We start from the raw sequence: 23,444 nt of genomic DNA on the forward strand, positions 1-23,444 counted from the left end.
AGGTTTTTAGCTACCTTTTAAGAACTCTGTTTTGCTCGCTTTTGACATCTTACTTACCATCACATATTTAATGACCAATGCCTAGTACACATCCATGAAAGATTCTTTGTAAAAAGTCAGTGTCTGTGCAGTGTCAATTACAGAAAAGATCTGCAATGCAGAAAAATGTGGGGAAAATACTGACAGCTGTGGAATTTTTGAGTGTTAGTCACAAGGTAAGTAAATATACCCCTATGCCATTAAATATTAATAACCACAAAACTAAGTTACAGGAAGATTATTAATCAAGTTATATCAAAATCATGATGAATACAAATATATATAGTTTAGCTTACCTCAGGGGAATGAGATTGATTTGTTCTTCTTGAGAATCTGTCTCCATGTACAGGAACCTAAGGACATCAGAAAATGGTTGTGAATATAAGTCTGAACCCTGCCTGACTCCTTAGTTAGTTCCTTTGATGTAAATTATATTATGTATTTATGGAATCCCTTGTTAGTTGTGGGTGCTTCCTGTCTCTCCTAGATCATCCACATGACAGACTATTCTCAAGGAAGATGCAGAATATTTTTAACTTTAGAATTTCCTACTTTTTGTTTCAAAAATCACTGTATCATAATAAGAAGCAGATTAAAAAATAGCCCAAACATTTAGATATCAACAGTTTGACTTAAACAAGGGATCACTAAGCAAATCAAAATCTAGAAAGCAAAATACAGCAAGAAATTGTGAGTATTAGTCTGAATAATTGGTGATGCTTATAATGTTTTGTTGCAGAAGCTCTTGCTGGCTAAGGGCAAAGCTGATTTGACTGAATGTTTTCCTGTAGATTGCCTTGTGCTATCTTGGCATACAGAAGAAAAAAATGGTAAAAAGAAAAAAAACAGTTCAAAAATAAAGTCCTATACTTTAAAATTATTTAAATATTTGTTCTACCCCGGTGGCAAGAGTACCTGTCCCAACATGGCTGATATCTGGTGGCCCCAGCTGTGACAAGTACACAATTACCTCTCCTCCTCCCCCTTCCTACCCCCCACGGTGGAGGAACGAGAAGTGCAAATCCTCTTGGTCAGCAGACTGGACCTCCCGCCAGTGAGGGGCCTCAGCCCAGAGAACTTTCTGGACCATGATGGTGTACGATGACGAGCCCCAATCTGACCAGGTTATAAATGGGGCCTCTGACAGAAACCACGTGCAGTTTTCCTTGGAACAGCAGTTCTGTCATGGGAAACCTCCCCCAGGGGCTGGGATGCACTCAAGAAGACTTCCAAGGACTGAGTGCCTTCATCCCATTGCCAGGTGAGTGACTGTTTCTAATGGGCATCTGTGAATGATCCTTCAACCTTTCCGGTGAAGTGAATCCACCTGCTGTGTACCTCTGAAGGAGAGCCCTCCCATGCATGTATGAGTGTAGGTGCACTTTGGGTTATTGTTCTTGTCCTTGCAGGAACAAAATCCCTGATTGGTAACACTGAACCTGTAACTGTTATGGAGTGTCATCATACTTACCCTTCAGTCTGTTAGTTTTAGCCATTGGTTTTGGTTGCAAATTCAAGGTTTTTTGAGTGTTTTGTCTTTGTGAAGTTCTTTTTGTGGACGTCCATGACAATACCCCTTATATAATGGGAGAAATTTATTTTAAGGGATCCTACAGTTGAGTGTTACATACCTGGAAATAATGCTTTGAACTTCTTTAGAATCTATAAGCCAAACTACCATGACAAATTAAACAATGACTACATGGAACGGACAAGATTGATTATCTGTCCCCTGTCTCATAAGGTCATGAAGTTATCATAGGGATAGAGCACATCTCCTATGAGGAAAGGCTGAGAGAACTGGGATAGTTCAGCCTGAAGAAGAGCTGACAGACAGTACCTGAAGGGGGCCTACGAGAGAGCTGGGGAGGATCTTTTTACAAGCATGTAGTGATAGGACAAGGGGGAAGGTCTTCAAACCAAAAGACAGTAGTTGAGCTCTTGACTGGAGATTCAGTAGTTTGTCATGGCTAAGATAAGGTGCATTTCCATAGTCAGTTCTTTCCTTATATAATCAGCTAAGTTCTGAACTCTCTGTGTAGGAGAGATCACTGCTTAAAGCTCCAGAAACACTGCTGCTGGAGTAGGAGATTACAGTTGTTCTGTTTATTAGTACTCTCAGGAATTTCTGAAGTGTACTTACATCTCAAGTACAAATGGAACAGCTACCTCAGGCTACAAGGAGTTCAAAATGATGCTTAGAGGCAGTGTCAAAAACACCTTGGAGAGACTAATTCATAGAATGACTGGGGAGTGAAAAGCATAACTTGGAAATGCAAGAGAAGAAAATGCTGCCAGATGTAACTATCCAGGAAAGAGGAGCGTGCTCTTTGGGTTTTTTTATGCATGCTTCACAACCCAGCTACCCAACACTCTTGGCCTTGGAGTAAGAGGTGATTGCAGTGACTTTGGGTGTAGAATAACCTTCCAGCCCAAGCTGCTCCAGAAGACCTTGGAAGTGACCTTTTCATCATAAAAGCTTTACTGATAAAATACCTAATGAATGGCACATTTAAGTTTTCTTAAAAGACTATAATTCAAATCATAGAGATCAGATTATTACCTATTAGGAGCTATTAACCATTTGCCAATGCCTAGTGGTGCATTTATGAATTACAAATACAAGCAACAGAATTTCACAGAGGAGCAGCAAAATTCTGATTTGATCATTGCCAGTAGTTTACTCCAGGTTTTGACACATTCAGGCAATACTGAAAGAAGAGTAAGAAATCTATGTCTTGGTGAACCTTCAAGCCAGATGAAGTTAATCTTCTGCTAAGATCCTGGAAGAATAATAATCTCAGAATATCTAAACTTGTCAGATTTTGCCACTAATTTAAAGGCAAAACTCAGAATTTCTAGAGGGACCTGCAGTTTTTCCACTGATGTCTGATGGACTGAGATACTCTAATGGAAAGACAGCAAAACAGGTTTTGGATATTGACACAGGATCTAGAAGTCCAAGGATTTCCCACTTAGTCATGGATATGTCAGATGGGGTGAGTTGGGTCCAGTAAAAATACAGAACTTCTCAAGACAGAAAGTGTTATACTAATGTATCCCTTTAAAAGTATAGGGAAGGAATACATAATGTGGAATAGAACAGAGCACCATAATTCATGCCTTTGCAGTCTACCACACCACTCTTGAAACGAAGGAGGTTTGGGAGGGTAACTAGTCATCTGTATCTTTTATAATGGGCCAGCAGTACTAATAAACACACCAGACAGGCTGTTTTAAAGGGACATATGTTAGATGCTACATCTCATCAGCATGTGGGACTGCTCAGTCAGAAGAGACAGCTGATAAACATAATAGGTCAGAGACTTTAATAATATAAATACAATGGACTTGCTACTGAAGGTGTCATTACCATGTAACATTGAGAAACACTGCCAATTCTCAGATATTTCCTTTTTTGTTTGGATTTTTTGTTGTTGTTGTCCTGAAGATGCCAGTGAGAAGTAGATGATGCCATTAATGCAAACTTACCTTTTTAAAAAGGTCATCTTTCCATTTGAAGTCAATCTCCAGGTTGATTTCTTTGGAACAGTGGTCCAACAGCAGTTGTTCCCAGTCATTTCACTGATATTCCAATTGGCATTCTTATTTGCATTCTATTGACTACTTAATAAAACCCACTTAAAACAAATAATAAATGAAGCTTAATGAAAGTTCCAGCTGTCAGATTTCCTGTGCAATTCTGAATTTTCAGCAAGTATGCAACAGTTCTCCATTTTATTTTTTTAAACAAATTTTATAAACCCCCTTCTTTTCAAAATGTGCATGTATATAGCATACTACCTTATACACATTAAAATAAACCTCCTGCTTTGATGAATTAATATTTTCAATCTCATTGTAAGCAATTGCATTGCAAACATTCAAACTCAGAATACTAAAGCATCTGGTAGTATTATCTGTACCTGTCTTACAATTACACAAAATGAACAGATGGACCTTATTACTGAACTTCTTCAATGTTCTGCATTTCAGTTTCCAGTGGAATTTTGGTTCAGGTTTTTTTCTGTTGTACTCCACAATTCTTGGGAGAAGTACTTACTGATAGGTTTTTGCTACCTATATTTCCTTCCATCTGAAAGGAATGTGTTGACATAAAGAATCTGGAAGAGAAGAAAACCCTGCTCCCTCTCAAAAAAGTGTCTGATCTGCTCAATTCTTTATCTCTTGAAGTCGTCTTCAGCTGATTGGCACCAGTGGTCCATCTTTCAGAGTGAATGTATTTTATTCTTTCATATTTGTGAATCCAAACCCACAATACTTAAAGATACAAAGCAAATTTATTTCTCAGACAGAGCAAAAGAAAATTTCAAAAAGGTACTCATTGGTTTAACACCTCTTTGCCTTAGAGAGGTTTAGCTTTTAGAAGTTAACCTGACTTCAGTAATTAAATCAAATTAACAATCTTGGTTAATAGAGCTAATTATAAACATAAGCCACACTCATGTACATCTTCCCTCATATTCTATCCAATTTCTAAGAACCTATGATTGCAGACAAAATTAAACTAACTTACTAAAAATGTCCAATATTATCAATAAAAATAGTAAGTGGGAACACATTCCATGTACTCTATGCTGCACATATAAACTAAAAAGAAAAAAAAAATCTATATAATATACTCTGAACAGGAGACACAGTGGATAATAATTTTTTGAAGACCTCCAGAACTTAAATGTCTGAGATTTGGAAAGTAAAAAATGAAATATCACAAGATCAGGCAGACATGAATATTTACGAATACTAGCTTTTTATTGGAGTAACATCTGTAATGAGTGCTCTGAACTGTAAAGAAACAGAAAAATAAATGCTGCTTTGTATTATACCTAAAAATCTTCAGTGTTGCTTAACATTCTCAAAAGAGTTTGGATCTTTAATCGAAGAAATTTTCTAACGGCTAAAACTCAAAACACTTTACCCCAACTTGAAGTTTTTGTCACAGAACTACCACAAGCTCCTTTGCAAAGTTTGTGAAATGCTGGCTTTCACTTTTATTACTAGTATAGACTTCCCACTTTAAACCAGAAATCAAACTGAGTTCTGCAGTCTTGCCCAGTCAGCGACTCAGTAACACTCTGAATTATGCTGCACTCTCTTTTTCCTTCTTCCTTTCTCCTACGCACCTATTTAATGGTGTATTCCAGCCTCTAGGAGACTTGTATCCATGCAGATTTTATCTCCATCACTGCAGTGGGGAGGAAGGTAATTATCCACCAAATGAATATTTTATTATTTTCTAGACAAATAAGCACAATTCTAAGACAGATAAATGTGTAAATTGGTATTTAAGTAGTACTGCAATGTTTATACCTCAGTCAAAAATTGCCACTCAACATCTTTTATTGCTATAAGTAACAATAAGAAAAAAAAAAAGTTTTGAAACCTTGGCTTCTCTTTTGATGTGTATACATACCTCAAGGAAGTGCATATCTTCTCAAATGGATTAAAAGAACCCCAAACAACAAAATTTACTGTTCTCTCGGTTGAAGTGTACCCAATAAACTTGCAAATATGCTATCTTTTGAAAATCTGTTCTGATATTAATTTCATTCTATGCCTTATTTCTATATCCATGATATTGAGAGTCAAGCTCAGAATCTCTAATTGCATCTCAGAGAAAGAGGAGGGCTGCTGATGGTGCACAAGGCATTTAATACCAAGAATTCTGTGTTCAAAGATTTCACCTGATAATACGTCATAACTACACTGAGGTTGTACAACTCTTGCCAATGTATTTCTGACAGGTGCTTTGCTTGTTAAAACCCGCATGAACAATTATTACGCCCTAGTTACAGTCAAATTTCAGTGTAGATATTCTTTTTACTTTGTAGTATTTCTCTTTGTCCTGTGAAATGTTTTAAAGTTCTTATCTGCTTGCCTTTGTAAATTTTATGTCTCTTTATAGAGTAACAGAATTGAAATACAAGGTAATCAGATATGGTAATAGATGTAGAAATTAAATATTTGGTTTATAGATAATGATCTCTCAGCATATATGATAGGTAGATGCAATTATAAAATGAGAGAATATGAGAATTATCAGTAGCAATTTATATTCTTCAGGCAGCCAGATGTACAACTAGTTATCAGCAAGGAATAATTCTATGATTACATTCCAAGTTAGAAAATGCCTTGCTAGTTTTTCAATAGGGTCTCCAAAGCTGACTGAGCACCCTTATTCCATTGATTTCTCTTTTTTTCAAAGTACTAGGAAAAGATTTCTTTGTCACCTCTACTAGATTTGGCTGGGATAGACTTAAATTTCTTCATAGCAGTGAATATGGGGCTATGTTTTGGATTTCTGATCTAAAAAGTATTTATAAGACACTGATTTTTAGCCATTGCTGAGCACTACTTATACACCATCATTTTCTGCTTCTCACACCAACTCACCATCAAGGAGACTGGAGGTACACAAGAAATTGGGAACTTCTTGTTCACTGGAACAGCTGATCCTAACTGACCGAAGGGTTATTCTGTACCATATGATGGTGTCCTGGTTTCATCTGGGATAGAGTTAATTTTCTTTTTAGTAGCTGGTACTGTGCTTTGGTTCAGATTCAGAATAATGTTGATAACACACTGATGTTTTGGTTGCTTTGATGCTTGATGTTTAAGTAGTGCTTACTCTGAATCAAGGACTTTTTAGTGTCTCGTGCATAAGAAGCTGTGAAGGAACAGAGATGGGATGAGGGGAGTCCTCCCTTCCTGGAGCTGGCAGTATACCTGCCTGCTGAAGGGAAGTAGTGAATTAATGCCTTATTTTGCTTTGCTTGCACATGTGCCTTTTGCTTTCCCTGTTAAACTGTCTTTATCTCATCCCATGAGTTTCCTCACTTTTACCCTTGCAATTCTTTTCCCCATCCTATGGGGTTGGAGTGAGTGAGTTGCTGTGTTAAACTGCTTAGTTGCCAGATACAGTTAAACCACAACATCAAATTGTCTGTAATTTTTTGGGCATTCAAACAACTAGAAACTATATGCTCCTGTGCATTTTGCATCACCTGTGGTTTTTCTCCAGAATCAGAAGCATCACACAGAAATATAAATTTGAATAAGGACATCATCTATTCATTCATATTTATTTAACCATTTTGGTTTACAGTTGGTTTTTCCCTGGTTATCTGGGTGTGCTGCACTTTGTCCTAGAGTACTTAGTGAAAGTGTATGTCAAATATCAGAATATAACCAAATATGTCCCAATGGTGTCGTATAGCACACACAGTCCAGGAAATACAGAATGCTGAGACAGCAAAAGCATGAAGAGAGTTAGCTAAAGGATCTGCTACCCCGCAAAACATCCTGAGAAGACAACATCAGCTCCTTGGAGCAATTTTATAAATGCTGACACAACAGTTGAAATTGTGTGTGTTATTCTAATCTCTTGTTTCCTTAAGAGAAATGCCATGATGTAAGTCTCTCTTATTTGACTAACAAAAACATTCTTGATAAGAATAAGGCTATATCCTCACTTTTGCTGTACTCAATTCATGTCACATTTGAAGATTTATGATCCTCATAAAAACCATTACCATCCTTCATCATTTCAGCTCTTTGACCTGCACTGCTCCTGTCACCTCTAATGCCAATACAAAATGGCTCATGCAGAATCAGCATGATGAACCTTGCTACTCAACATCTTTTAAAAGAAGGGGCTGCTCATGAAAACCACAGAAATCCAGCAAGAGTAGCACCCAAACTGGGAGCCAAGGTGGAGGACAGCAGGCGCTTAGGCAATCCAAAGAGAATATGCGCCTGGACAAAACACTTCTTTTGATTTGTGAATGACAGCACACTGCTAGGAAAACAGAAACATGGCAAACACAAGGCAAGAAGTATTTGAATAAAGAGGTCCAACACAGAGATTCTGTTGTATTACTACTTAAACTGCCATTTATACAACAACATGCCCATGTTACTTTTACTAGTGAACTATTAAAACCAAAGAAATAAATTGTTGGGTTATTTCCTAATCACTGTTATTCAAGAGATAGCTTGAGGCTTGCTCTTTTGTGGAATTCTGTTTAATTGTTTTTGCCAGTTGATCTTCGCTTAAGAGACTTTAAGATGATCTCTATTACATAATTTTTATTACAGTTGTACTTACATAAATGATTGAAGGTCTGAGAGTGCCATAAAATACTCTTAGGGAAGAAAAAATATAGCTAAGAGTACAGCCTGGATAGACCTAGTGAAGAAAAAGTAGTAAAAGGCATTTAGAAATTTAGTGTCAATCAAAAAGCTTGTGAACAGAGACCAACTTTTTAGAGATAAATGAGAAAATTTGGACAGATATTGTTATTTGTACAAATGATAAAAATACACTTTTGCTGTGGAAATATTTTAGTACCTATTGCACATCAGCAGTATCAAAGTTAGATCAGCTCTGAATAAAACATACACCTTAAACTAGTTTTCTCCCTATAGGCATTTAAAATTATTTGAAGTGAAGGCATTTAAAGCACCATCTGATATTCCCACACAAGTTCTAAAGTAGTATAGGTATTCAAATTATTTTTCGCATAAAAGTTAAAGGAAAAGATAAATTGAAGGATAAAAACCCAGAAAAATTGTTTTTAGATTTGTAGTAATTGTGATATATAAACACAATCAGAAGACAAGTGAGCTAGCAATATGCTTGTTTGCACTCTAAGTACGTATTTACATATATAAAAAGGCCCAAACATAATTTGCTTTAAAATTAAGGTGCAAGGAGAAGACTATTTGAGAAATCATTCTATTACAACACAAGGATTTTTAAAGTCAAAACATAAAGATCTCCTCTTCTCAAAACACCACATAAAATCTGGCTGAAGAAATTAATTTCCTGTTTAGATGACAACAAATGCTTCACAAACCTCATGAATTTCAACAAGGTCAAGTTCAAGATTCTGGACCTGGGTGAGGGTAATCGCAGATATGAGTACAGATTGAGAGAACTCACTGAAAAGAGGCCTGAGTAGAAGGACTTTTGGGTTCTTGTGGACAAAAAGCTTGACATGAGCCAGCAGTGTGCATTCCCAGCACAGAAAGCCAAACATGTCCTGGGCTGCATCCAAAGCATCATGGCCAGCAAGGCAAGGGAGGGAATTCTGCACCTCTGCTCTGCTCTGGTGAGACCTCACCTGCAGTGCTGCATCCAGCTCTTAGGTCCTGAGCACAAGAAGGACATCAACCTTTTGGAGCAAGTCCAGAGGAGGGACACCAAGATGATCAGAGGGCTACAAGGCTACAAGATCAGATCTTCTACAAGGAAAGGCTGAGAGAATTGGGATTGTTCAGCCTGAAGAAGAGATGGAAGCTTTCCAGTACCTGAGGGGGGCCTACGAGGGAGCTGGGGAGGAGCTCTTTACAAGAAAGTAGTGATAGGACAAGGGGGAAGGGCTTCATACTGAAAGAGAGTAGGTGTAGTTAGATATTAGTAACAAATTCTTTACTGTGAGGGTGGTGAAGAAGTGGAACAGGTTGCCTAGAGAAGCTGTGGATGCCTCATATCTGGAAGTGTTCAAGGCCACGTTGGATGAAGCTTGCAGCAATTTGATCAAGTGTAAGGTGTCCCTGCCCATAGTAGGGGATTGGAATTAGTTGATCTTTGAGGTCCCTACTAAACCAAACCATTTTATAAGCCCAGCCTAGTTGAAGCTAGAACTGATGAGAATAGTCTAAGAATGAAGAAACGAGGAGACATCTGGATCTGCAGTAATTCAAAGGGATGTTTTCTGACAATTTCATATTCTTGCAACATACAGTACATTTGATCTGAATAACCAAGCTAGATTTTCTGCCTTCTCTACTGGTTCCCATTTTGCCTATTTTAAATAGCACAAAAAATCGTTTATCATACAGATAGTTCTGCAATTATGTGGAATTTTATAGAGAGACTAATACTTTTTTAGCTCACTTTACTCACAAACACTTTGTTATCCAAATTATATAAAGGCAAGACAATTCTAAACTAAGATCTGACACATCACTTGATCAATTGGTTAAAACTATATTGAACTTTTAAAAGTAGCTATTCCTCGAGTAAATATTAAGATTGATAGTTATATTAATATTCCTTTAAAATGTAATTGTTACACATGAAAGCCAGCCTTTTTTATCTACAACATATGCAATTTATACTCCAAAAGGAAATTAGTCAAACCATTAAAAGGTACATAGGAAAAGCCATCTGCACAGATAAGGATTTCTTCATTTAAGTGATCACAAAAAATGACAGCTCCTGAAGTGTCTTTGTACACATCAGGAATTATCACAGACATGTTCAATCATGCTCTGCAATTCTGAACAATATACTTGTTTTTATATGAACCAGTAAGATCTATGGCTCGTGTTGAGTACTCATTTTAAAAGGTACTAAAGCAGAGCCAATCATTGTACATAAGATGAAGCGATAGTTTAGGAAGAAAATGTGATGAAATGGTAACAAAAGAGGGCCTTTGCTAACCACAAGGTGATAAGAAAAATACTTCAACAACAAGTAAGATATCAATTTGTCAAAACTAAATTATAAGAGCTGTTGAACTGGAACCTCATACATGGCTAATAGTAAATGTGACAGGGAAAATAGTGTCTTCTATTAAACTTTTAGAGATATGTCAGAAATTTCATTGCTTATTCAACATGATTGGATGAGTGCAGATAAATAAAATAAATTGCAGAATTTTCTAAGGTTTCCTTAGATTGTTTGCCCATCTCTGCTTCAGTTTGCTATACCTACTCAGCACCTTAGTAAACTTTTGACCAATGGGACTATGTCACCCAGCCTTGACAAAGCATAAAGACCCAAAATGAGAATGAAATTCCCACAGGCTTTGTAGAGGCAGAGCTAACACCTCCAGTGGGAAATGCAAGAATGCAGCTATCACACATTGCTTGTCAACAGACATTGGCCATAAGGACAGGCTGATCTACTACGGCAAAGCCATTCTTGTCCTTTGTCTGATGGTAGATGTTACAAATTTGAGGAACAGCTGGGATTCAATGAAGAGAAATGAGGGAAGAAACCCTAGAGGATATAGAGCATGTACATATCCATAGGAAATGGGATGTTATTAGTTGAACTGGTTTTAAACGATATTCTGTCTGTTGGCATATGAATAAACTAAAACTGACCTTGAGAAAAAACACTTTGGGGAAGAAAGAATGCTTTTGGGGGAGCAAAAGACATGGCATCAAAGTGTAAAACACATGAGAGATTCATATATCCTGAAGAAACACAATCTATCGGATATAAAAATTCATTGTTTACTGCTTCCAACAATGGAGGAAAAAGAACACACATTAAGGGGGAAAAATTGGTGAAATTTCAGGAATCCTTTTATATTGTCATTTCGTTAGTCTCTCACTGTAATTATTCACTTTAATCTTGTGCAAAAAGAAGTTCAGTTTGAAAATGACGCCTTAGACAAAAAGGCAGTTTAAAAAAAAGGAGGGGGAAATCACATGCACACTAGTAAAAAACAAAGTTGGAGTAGAGGAAAACAATTAATTTACACAGGAAAATGTTACACAGTAATCTACTTGAAAAATTGCTTTTAAATCAAGCTGACAATGGAAAAGTTACCAGCCTCAGTATTATAAGAATGAAAGAGAGATCACTAGCAACGCTGAAGTGAAATACAAGGCCTTTAAAGTTAAAAATACTGAAATTTTTAAGCATTTCCTTCCAAATTATTCCTTTCAGTTAAGCAAGAGAAGAATCAATTTGGGAGAAGGCAATTTTGTCACACAAGTCAAAATTCATTCCTGAGTGGAACTTGCCAAAAAATTATCAGCTGAGATAATTGGTAGGTACTTACCAGCTTTCTACTGTCAGTTCTACCAGTGTCAAGGCTGTTAGGAATTTAAATATTTCCTAACACAAGAACCAATGCACCAATTCTAAATACATAAACAACTCTTACAGTTTTATCATAGTAGACTGGTAGTCTTAATAACATTAGATTACATTCAATTGTCTGAACAGTCATGCATTTCAATGTTATATACAGAAATAACTGAAAGAATATTTTTCTGCCTTGAAAATCCATTCATGTTACTAATACATGCAGACGATCCTTTGAAGGAATCTCATTTAATCTCATTTCCCTATTCAGTTTGAAAGATTTTTTTCTTTTTTATGTAGAAGTTTGGTGTCTTTTTCAGTAGGTATCATTATCAACTGGATTGTTGCTACTAAGAAGATCCTTAACTCTGCTGGTGGCTAATTCCCACTAGGCAGAGAAGCAAAAAGAGGCTTAGCCTCATTCCAGACCATATTGCCAAGCACCGCTTTTCAAATGCTACCAGAGTCCTTGAGACATGGAAGTGTAACTCTGTCTTCAGACCCCTGCTTAAAACTTTCTGCTCCCCACACAGAGGTTTAGCTACTTGTGTATCCAGGAACCAAAGACCCAGCTCTGATGTAAAACCGCCTGACCCTAGTTCAGGTTTCATTAAACTTTTAAATAGTGAGAAAAAACCGCCAAAATGTGTGGGACAAAGGAGAAACTGACTGAGATGGGATCATTAGTAGCTAAAAGATTCAAGAGGAAAAGCAAAACCAGGGTATGGTATAAAATAATTTAAATACATGGGAAGATAGTTGGGAAACATCTGGCCGAGTCATCAGCATCAGGCCCAGTGGCAGACAGCACTCAGAAATGGTGAGGACTCTGAAGACAGCCCTTCCAATCCAGAAAAACGTATACAATAAAAGCCTCTTTAGATAACCTATTGCTGGTGGTGAACATAGAAATGCTTAAACCAACATCTCATTAAGCAGGGCCAGGAGCAACCGTGGGCAAAGCCAACCCTCCATAAAAGAAGCTGCTGGGGGAGTGCTGGTGAGCAGAGCATGGCACAGCAGTTTGCATGGGAGATTGCTGTACCTCTGACAGCTGGATCAGGAAACAATGGCATCCAGCCAGCAGAAAGTTGTGTCCTGCTAAGCTCTGCTCACACAAGTGATGCAGATGCCCAGACAGACCTCGTTAGGAGCACTGGCACTGTGGTACCAGCTGTGGGGTGGGTCTTGCTCTTATCTGATTACCTCAGAGCAGCTGTGAGCACCCTGTGGGACTAATGCCCAGGTAGAGGAACTCTTTGATTAGAGCTCCAGGAAGAGGTGAGTAATTTGAGGGGTTCAAGAGATGGACTACTGGAATCATACTCTACCTTCCCTGGGACAAGTCCAGGAGGGAGACAGGATGTATGATATGGAGGATTCCCTATTCTCTCTCCCCCTAGGTGGACATGGTGGCTTAAGGAATAGGAGGGAACAGCAATAAGTTCCTGCCCGGTGCAGAAGACACATCTCTTCTGTGGCTACCCCACCTTCCCAAGTATCATTGCATAGTAAGTATGAGGCTCCGCAAGTGGAAGTGAATGATGATGAAGATGACAGTCCACTTAGGTTGGAGGAGTTGCCAAGGTTACATATATCCTGTTTCAAAATCACTTCCATAAGGAAAAAAAGACAAGTCATTTTCATAGGAGACTTTCCAGAGGGGCACAGAAGGCCCAAAGACCTGACTGGACCCACTTCTCAGAGAAGTCTGCTGTCTCCCAGGGACTTGGGTTAAAGAACTGATGAGAAAATTTTCTACCATGGCACAGCCCCTGCATTATTATCCATTATTGTTTTTTCATACAGGAAGTGATGAATTGCCAAAATAAGTCCAAGGGCAACCAAGAAAGGCTTCGTTGCCTGGGGATGATGGGTTAAGGAATCAGGAACACAGTGTTCTCCTCTGTCCTTCCAGTTGCAGTAAAGATGAGGGAAGAAACAGGAAGAACCAGCAAATCAATACCTTGCTGGTGTCACTGGCAGAATTTTGGGTTTTTTAATGACAGCTCAGTCTATATAACACCAGGCCTGTGGGCAACAGACATAGTTCACCCTTTTTAAAGAGGGGAAAAGGATCTTCACCCAAGGGTTAGCGAGCTCACTGAAAGAGCTTTAAACTAGTTTTGAAGGGTAAAAGGGATAAAACCATATTGAAAAGAGAAAAGATATGCTCTTAGTCATATAGTTTAGTTCTAGGTAGTCCTGCAAGGAGCAGGGAGTTGGACTTGATCCTTATGAGTCCCTCCCAGCTTAAGATACTCTATGATTCTGTCTGAAGACGTGTGAACACAGTGGCCTAAAAGAGGGGTGGCAGCACTGCCTGCATGAATCAGCACTCAATCCAACCTATTACATCAATCAGAGAAATGCTGAGGTGTCCAATATATTTATAATCAAGTTCAAATAATGAACAAAGTTATTGAAAAAAACAGTTTCCATTGCTGTAGGAGAGTGACGAGATAAATCTAACCAGGGTAAATATCAGCATGGGAACATTGGAACAATGCACAAAGAGGCAAAGAGAGAAATTGCCAAGAAATTGTGTTGTCTCCATCCCTCTCAACTCTCTCTTCCCACTCAAAACACACACCCTTGCTCAATTCTCAATTCCGCTCTCTTGAAAAATCAACACTGAAGATATTAACAACACCAAAATTTCAGATTTGGGCAGATCAAAACAGCATATGTAAATAGATGTGAATTAAATATTGGTCCTAGTATGATACATGCTAGTTTCCAGAAACAATAATTGTAAAGAAACTCAATATGCAGGTAAAGTAAGTCATTCAATGCTTATGTTTGCCAGAATATGCCATGACAATAACCACAATAAAACTCTGCTAATAGCCAAGTGTCTGTGTTAAGCAGCAAGGCAGAAGATGCCCTGAGTCTTATTCTCTTATTCTCTAAAACATATAAATAAAAATCACTATATGTAGGACTCCATAGATATGTTAAAAAATTCCTTAAATACTTAAGAGTTTTCTATTATTTTCCCAGATTAATTTGAATTTTTGATGCAGGCTCTGCAGCTGAAACCTTCTCTCCAGCTCACACAGCTCCCAGTTCTCTGAGCATGAGAAAAGCACATTGCAAAGAAAATGTTCTATCCAAATTTTATGCTAATTTCATAGTATGTGAAAGAGCAGGTCTCAAAGAAATCCAGGCAACTTTCAAGGAAGAGTGTCATGATGGGATGTTGAATATAATGCACGCTGTGGAGCTAAGAATTGATAGTCTAGTACATGTTTTAAGAGACCAATAACAGAAATTATTAGTCTATGTACAATACAACCAGTTCAAGAAAGCCTAAATCATACAATTACTTTTTTTTTCTACAGAAAAACAACTAAGTCTCTACCCCTCTGTTTTGGTGTTTTTCTCACCCTTCAGGGCTCCTCTGCCTCCTAAAGTGGGGTGTTTCAGTCCCAAGCAACAAGAGCGGAGGCAGTTGTGAAAAGTCATCACCTTCCTCAGATCCCTCCCAGGAGAGATACTGTGTTCACTATCTGTGAAAGGAATTTCCTCCTCCTTAGCCCTAAATAAGCCTGTGTAGGTTTATTTTCATGCCTTTCTTCAGAAACCCTTTGCAGTCTTCTCCAGGTACCCTGGGCAGCATGGCTAGTGCTTGCTGGTCACCTCCAGTCTCTGGGAAAACCCAGGCTGAGTTGGTCATGCAGCAATGACCACCACTGTCACACCATCAGCACAATTGGTATTGCACAGCCCCACTCACCCCAAAGACATGAGTGACCCCCAAACAGCCAGGGCAGCCAATGCAACCCTTACAGAGCCTGTGTCCCACAAGGCCCAGACCCTGCCTGCCAGGGTACTGGGGAATTAGAGGCATTATTCTAGTGATGGCAAAAACCATAACATTGGCTCTGCTCTCTGTGCAGATGACACACTTCCATTTTGTTCTTCAGAAACACTACAGATTTCCTGCAATCTCAGTGGTGTCATAACTTGACAAGAGCTCTGTCTGCAGCCATTTTCTGCAGGGCATCACAGCCAGCACCTTTTTAAACTGCGCTTTAAAGCTTATTTCTTATTAAACCTTTTCACCAAAACAAAATTCCTGGACTTAATCACATTTACAGAAGCCTTGTGGAAGGAAAGAGGAAATTAGGTTTTCTCCTTTCAGGCAGACAGAGCAGAAGTCAATTTGTAGGAGAGTAGCTACATTAGGCACAAGATATCCTGAAATATGTCAAGAGCACTGTTCCTCTGTAATTTTTAGCATTTTCAATAACTTCAAGACCTATTTAAAAAGTATTTATTTTTTATAGTTAAGGGTCCTAGCACAAATGGATTTATATGGTGTAACTAGTGTATTTCAAGTGTTTTAAGACACCATTTTAGTACTGGAGGTCATTGGAAAAAAAACAAATCTCACTAAATATAGTTTTTGAGAAGTTTAGGGACTCAAAGCTGCTTTTTGGTGCCAGTATCAGGTAAAAAATATATTGCTAGGAGTTTAAACCAATGTTCTCTGACCTTACAGTAAATGCAATACCCTTTTATCTCTGGGTAGCTTGTTGAAAATTCATCTGTGACTTCAATACCTATAACAAGCTCTCTGAACAGCCATCACCACAAACCAACTTTGAAACTAGTTTGCAACAAATCTCAAATCACAGTTTAATAGATACCTCAATAAATAAACGAACAAACAGCCCACGGTAAGCTACATGGAAACTCGTAGTACTAGAGAAGTGATAAGAAGTTTAGGTGTTTCAAAGATGCTTTTTTTACAAATGCATTTGTAATGAGTTTTATAAAAAGAGTCTTGAAGGCTACAGTAAACGTTTTGCAAAACAGGACCCATAACATTGAATCTTTAATAACAGATGCTTGACAGACACTGCCCACAATTTTTTAATTACTTTTCAGTGTAGTCCATGGCAAGGTGCTGGCGCTGGGGCAGTGCCGGGGCTGCCCGGGCCGGGCCCAGGCGGTGCCAGCGGCTGCAGCGGCCCCAGCGCAGGGCACGGCTGAGCCCCTCAGCCACGGGCGGGCGGGCGAGAGCCCCGGAAAAAGCCTGGCCAAGGGAGGGCAAAACGCTGAGGGGTTTCCCTGCAACTCGTGGGAAGGCCCCAGGCTGGAGAAGGGAAAATGTGAGGAGGAAGAAACAGCAGAGAGGAGCTGCTATGAACTGACCGCAGCCTTCAATTTCGCACCCCCCTCTGCTGCTCACTGGAGGGGAAGGAGGTAGACGAGCCAGAAATGTAGGAGTGAAGTTGAGCTTGGGAAGATGGGAGTACAGTGGGCTAAGGTGGAGTTTTTTTCGTCTTTGTTTCACACGATCCAGCTCTATTTTAATGGGCAATACACGAAATTATTTTCCCCCAAATTGAGTCTGTTTTATCAGTGATGGTAAATGGTGGGTTTCCTGTCTTTATCTTGGCATACGACCTTTTCAATCCTCTCTCTGGTCGAGGAGGGGGACTGAGAGAGCTGTTGGGTGGGATCTTGCAGACAGCCAAGGTCAACCCACCACATCAACAAAGCTGACTACAAGGCAGCAATGTTTTTGCACACTAAACAATGCATTGCAGTCCATTCTCATACTCTGGGCTTGCACAGAAGTTATATAAAGCTAAATAATATGAACTCTTGCTTTTTTCCCTCCCTGATCTCATGAAAAGGTTTAGGATTTCTAATAATTCAAAGCTCACGTATAACATATCTAATTCAGGTGCTGTATAAGGCAGTGGCTTAAGGTCTATAGAAGACTGGAAACTTTCAAGTGTTCTCAGCATTAGCAAGCAATTTCCAGACTATTTCTAGGGAATCTAACAACCATAAGAGAAACTACTTTGATTTTAATGAATCATTTATTCAAGTAAAAACAGACAGCAACAACACAGCCTGAAGAAAGAGTAAGGGTAAGTGGTGTCCAAGTAAAGGGAATGAAAATCCTTTGTCATCTGTGATACTATAAGGCTTAGAAAACCATCAGAGAAGCAGTTTTCCTTCCTTCTTGAAATAAAATTTAGAAGTAAAGCTGTGCAGCAGCACATGAATATCTAAAGATAGAACAGGAGAAGAAGAGTGCAGGGTGCAAATTACCCTATATGATGCGTACACATCTATACATAAAATAATTGAATCATATCTGTAAAAGATAACTTACCTATTTGCCTAATAATAAAAACCTGGAGAGCCTGGAAACATCCTAGTCTTTTAATTAGTTTGGAATTTTTTAAAGATTTTTTTTTGTCCTTACTCAACACTGAACTTTATAATATGCACCTTTCCAAAGGAATTTAAAAATTTTCCATCAGTGAATTGAGTTACTTGGTTAACATGATCTGTAGTTTGACTTGAGTTTTAATCACACCTTGTCAATATTCAGAGTTCTATAAAGATTTTGACTACATTTTCTGTAGACAATCTAGTAATCACAATTTTACTCACTGGCTAAACAATAATTTTATGCTATTTATTATGTTAGTTGCATTCTTAAGAAGAAAAGTAGGGAAATACATGTGTCTGTTCACTCACTTATAGTCCTTTCCACTTTATGTGCCTTGTGATTTCTACCTTTAAAAGATTCCATGTGCCACACCACAGTAAGAAAAAAAAAAGTCAATTATATAACTCAGATTAACAGCCATTCATTTAAGAAAACAAGACACTGAACGTTATGGAGGAAATGGATACTGTTTTTTCTTAAAAACAAAAGAAACCAAACCAAACCAAACAACATGCCCTCCCCAAAAAAACCCAAACAAACAATACCCCTCCCCCCACAAACTGCAACAAAAATAGCTACAGACTGGAGTGTTGGACAATTTACAATATCAGTAGGAAACAAAGTCTATTACAATTTTCTACATGTACTACTTTGCAAAATACAATTGCCCTATTACTGGTACCAAAGGGAAGATTTCAAAAAAGAACATGAATCAGCTATATTGGCAGTTGAAATGCTGGAAAAGAAACATCAGAAAGATCATTGCTAGTGACTTGGGAAACAAATGATAGAGTATTTATAAACACTTGGAATAGTAAATGAAAAGAGGTTTTGAAGACTGCTGATGGGAATTCATCAAAATAAATTCCTTAGTTATATATTCCACATCTATTCCTCCTGATTTGAAAACACTGAAGGAAGGGACTTAAGACTACATCTTCAAAAGAAGAAGAAAGTGCTGAAGGCAGCAAGTATGGAACTCTGTCAGGCCCTTTTAAGTTTTAGGATCTCACATGCATGGGAGATAATTTAGCAAAGAACACATAATTTATTGCTCATAAAAAAATATGTCACAAACAGAAACGAATCCAAAAATTCCAAGTCTATAAACAGTCTCTAAATTTGTAATGGGCTATGTCTAATTTTGTTACAGGCATAAAGAAATGTAGTGATTAAAAATGCATGTTTGAGCTGCTGAGACATACTTCAGCAGGGATATTTGGACTAATCTCTAGAGGAAGAAAGCTGGTATTTGCTTGTGATCTTGAACAAGTCAAGTCATCATTTTCCCATTTTAATTAATCAGTTGCATGTATTTGATTTTCTATCTTGAAAATTATGTTAGGATTAATTGCTACAAACCACTAGAAGTATTTACATTAAGATTCAATAGAAAACTTTGAAAGATGATATTAGATATCAAAATACTTATAGAATCAAATTTTAATCTCTTTGAGTCTCTGAAAAATACAAGTTATATCTGCATGTTTGCTACTGCAAAATGCAAGCATATTATAATTAAATATAATTAAATGCTATCAGGTGTCAGAAACTAAGGTATATATTAAATTTTTAATGTAATTAGGACTACACAGGCTATTTCTATTTTACTTCCTCTTACCGCTGTAAATGAAGACTTCTTATAACTCTAATCTTAAGCTTCTCCTAGCACTTCTTCTCCCTTCTAGAAAGTTAAGATCAAAGAAAGGACTTTTTTCACCTCTATGAATGTTTAAATTTTTTCCAGAAAAATATTTTTTTTTAAAAAATCTGTGACAAGGTAAACAAATGTATTTATTTATTTATTTATTTTCCCCTCAATAATTACACTTGAATAAGTTACATCCTTGTCATCTCTAATTTTTCCCTTTGAGAAGAAAAACACAAAGATATGATTCACAGTGGATATTTCTTAAATATCGTTTGATTCTGCACCTGAGAACCAATGACTTGCTGTCTTCTGACATCTGCTGAGACCTAGTGTTGTGAAAGTCTCTGCTGATCTGCCTCCTCCCTTAAGCCCTTCAGACTAGTCCAGTGCTAAAGGAAAAACAGAATCTTCATCTCCCCAGCAACAGGGAAGCCCTGCAACACACACAGCTTACTGTTTATTCACTGACTGCCATCTGTGTCCCTGGGGATGCACCAAACAATCCTTGTGCCGAGTATTCAAATGCAGGATGTTAGCAGATATTTAGCTCACATTCATCGTGCTATGCTGAAGCAATGAGAATCAGGCTCCTAATTTAAACAGCTCCACCAAGACATCTAGCTCAGAATAGTGCAGACTTTTTTTTTTCCTCCACACACACTATGTAATTTACTCCTGACATTAAATAATTATTTAGAGGACAGATTTGTCTTCACTTTTCAGCTACACTGCAAACCCAAAGTAAAGGCCTGTGTCAGTCAACTGACACTGAACACTCCTAAAGGATACAGTTATTTTGATATCTGATTTAGGCACTGAATTTATTTCAGTACTGTCACACAGTGTAAAAACCCTAAAAGAAAGTGATAAACAGTCCCAAATTTTACAATGGAAAAAGGTATAAAAATAAGAGAGTTTGATTAATAAATTCAGGGCAAAATGAGATCCACTCAGAAGCTGCCTGCAGCCTTGGAAGACCAGTTTGCCCACTCGTCATGTGCTTTAATATGGAGATCTTAAAGGTACAGGAGCAGGCCAACCCCATGCCTGAACTTCCAGCTTTGTCTGGGACTCAGAGGGAAAAAAGCATGTATCACCTCTGGAAGAAGGGGCAGGCAAGTCAGACAGACTATAAGGATATTGTGAGGTTATGTGGGGAGGAAAGTAGAAGGGCCAAAGCCCAGCTAGAATTTAATCTAGCCACTGCAGTAAAAGATAACAGGAAATTTTTATACAAATACATCAGGAAAATCTCCATCCTTTACTCTATGTCAGAGGAACTATGGTGGCAAAGGGTAAGGAAAAGGCTGAGGAAGTTAATGCCTTCTTTGTCTCAATCTTTAATAGCCAGACCAGTTGTCCTTAAGGCACCCAGTCTCCTGAGCTGGGAGCAGCATGAAACCCCCATCATCCAGGAGGGAATAGCCAGCAACCTGCTAAGAAACTTAAACCCACACAAGTGGATGGATTCACCTGAGAGTACTCTGGAGACTGGCAGAACCCCAGATGTGATGTCCATCTACAAGGGCCAAAAGGAAAATCTGGGGAACTACAGACCTGAAGTCTGATCTCAGTGCTAGGGAAGGTCATGGAGCAGATCATCTTGAGTGCCTGATTGTCCTGTACATATTGCATGATGGCAATATGCAACGATGGGATGATGGCAATGATGCCCAGCCAGCATGGGTTTGTGAAAAGCAGGTCCTGCTTGACCAAGCTGATCCTCTTCTATGACAAGGTGACCTGCCTAATGGATGAAGGAAAGGCTGTGGCTGTTGTCTACCTGGACTTTAGTAAAGCTTTTGACCCCGTTTTGCACAGCATTCTTCTGGAGAAACTGACTTCCCATGGTGTGGATGGGTGTACTCTTGGCTGGGTAAAGACATGACTGGATGGCTGAGCCCAGAGGGTGGTGGTGAATGGAATTATATCCAGATGGCAGCTGGTGGGGTTCCCCAAGGCTCAATACTGGGGCCACTTCTGTTTAACATCTTCTTTGATGGTCTGGATGGAGGAGATCAAGTGCAGCCTCAGTCAGGTTGCAGAGGATACCGAGTTAGGTGGGAGTGTTGATCTGCTGGAGGGTAGGAAGGCTCTGCAGAGAGATCAGCACAGGATGGATTGATGACTCAAGTCACATTGCCTAAGGTTGAACAAAGAGCCAGATCTTGCATTTGGGTTGCAAAAATCCCATGCAGCACTACAAGCTTGGAAAAGAGTGGCTGCCTGGAGGAAAAGGTGCTGGCTGACAGACAGCTGAACATAATCCTGTGTGTGTCCAGGTGGCCAAGAAGGTCAATGGCATCCTGGCCTGTATCAGCAATAATGTGGCCAGCAGCACCACAGCAGTGGTCCCCCTGTACTTGGCACTGGTTAGGCTGCAGCTCAAGTCCTGTGTTTTGGCCCCCTGACTCCAAGAAACACATTGAGGGGCTGGAGCATGTCCAGAGAAGGGCAATGGAGCTGGGTAAGGATGTGGAGCACAAGTCCTGTGAGGAGCAGTTGGGGGAACTGGGGTTGTTTAGCCTGGAGAAAAGGAGGGTCAGGGGAGACCTTATCACTCTCTGCCTGAAAAAGCAGTAGTAGCCAGCTGAGGTGTAAATCTCTTCTCCCAGGCAGCAAGTGATAGAAAAAGAGAAAATTACCTCAAGTTGCACCAGAGAAGGTTTAGATTGGATACTAGGAAAAACATCTTCATTAAAAGGGTTGTCAAGCAGCAACCTTAAGAAAGGATACTGAGGACATCTAACAGCTGTTGTAAAGTTTAGCTATAGCAAGTACTGAATCCTCCTGGAAGTCTCTCTGCAAAGAATTGCTTTCTGTTTTCAGAAATCTTTTGGCTGAAGACAGTCAGCATCTCACCAGTATGACAACATTTTCTGTTAATAAATATTTATTATCCTTTATTACCGCAGGCCTGGTTCCTACGGTATATCACCGTGTCCTGCAGCCATAGGAAGGAGGAGGAGAAGATCCAGCAGGCAGGAATTGTGCAGCAAGATTGATTTATTTAATTATTTTACAAACTCTTTTATAGACTTTTTTCTTCATAGTCTAATTGGACAAAGGACCAGCCACCCCCTGGGGGTGATTGGCCAAAATCCTAAAACATCCATTATCAAAATATTTTCTACTATACCATAAACAAGACTTTCCAAGGTTGCAGGTGGCTTGGTTGTTTACATTCCCTGCTACCTCTTCTGTGAGAGAGAAAAGTCTCTCACGGACTTAGAAAAATAACAAGAAGATCCTCACTAACAGTATTTTTGTACCTACAATTCCCCCTTTTTGTTTTATAAGATAACAACCCTACTATTAATCCTAAATAGAAATCTACATCAGTTATTAATTCTAAAAATGTCCTTAAGGCTTTAACTATCTGACTCCATAACAAGAAATTCAAAATTCAGTCTCTGCTTGTGGAAGGACCATCCCAGTCTCTGCTTGTAGAAGGACCATCTGCCTGATGGTTGACATCCTGGTCATCATCAGAAGAGTCATTAGGCTGATGATCTACATTCTGGTCGCCATTTGGATGGTTGGCGTTCTGGTCATCATTGGGAGGTTGCCTGTTCTGCCTCTGGTGCCGCAGGTCAGGGTGAACGCATTTTGAAGGTAGCCACCGTACTCCAGTATGTGTGGAAACGCAAGCATACCCACGACCCCAAACGATAAGCTCATGAGGGCCTTCCCACTGGTTA

This window comes from Corvus brachyrhynchos, unplaced genomic scaffold (assembly GCF_000691975.1).
Source record: "Corvus brachyrhynchos isolate BGI_N302 unplaced genomic scaffold, ASM69197v1 scaffold23, whole genome shotgun sequence".
NCBI classification, from domain to species: Eukaryota; Metazoa; Chordata; class Aves; order Passeriformes; family Corvidae; genus Corvus; species Corvus brachyrhynchos.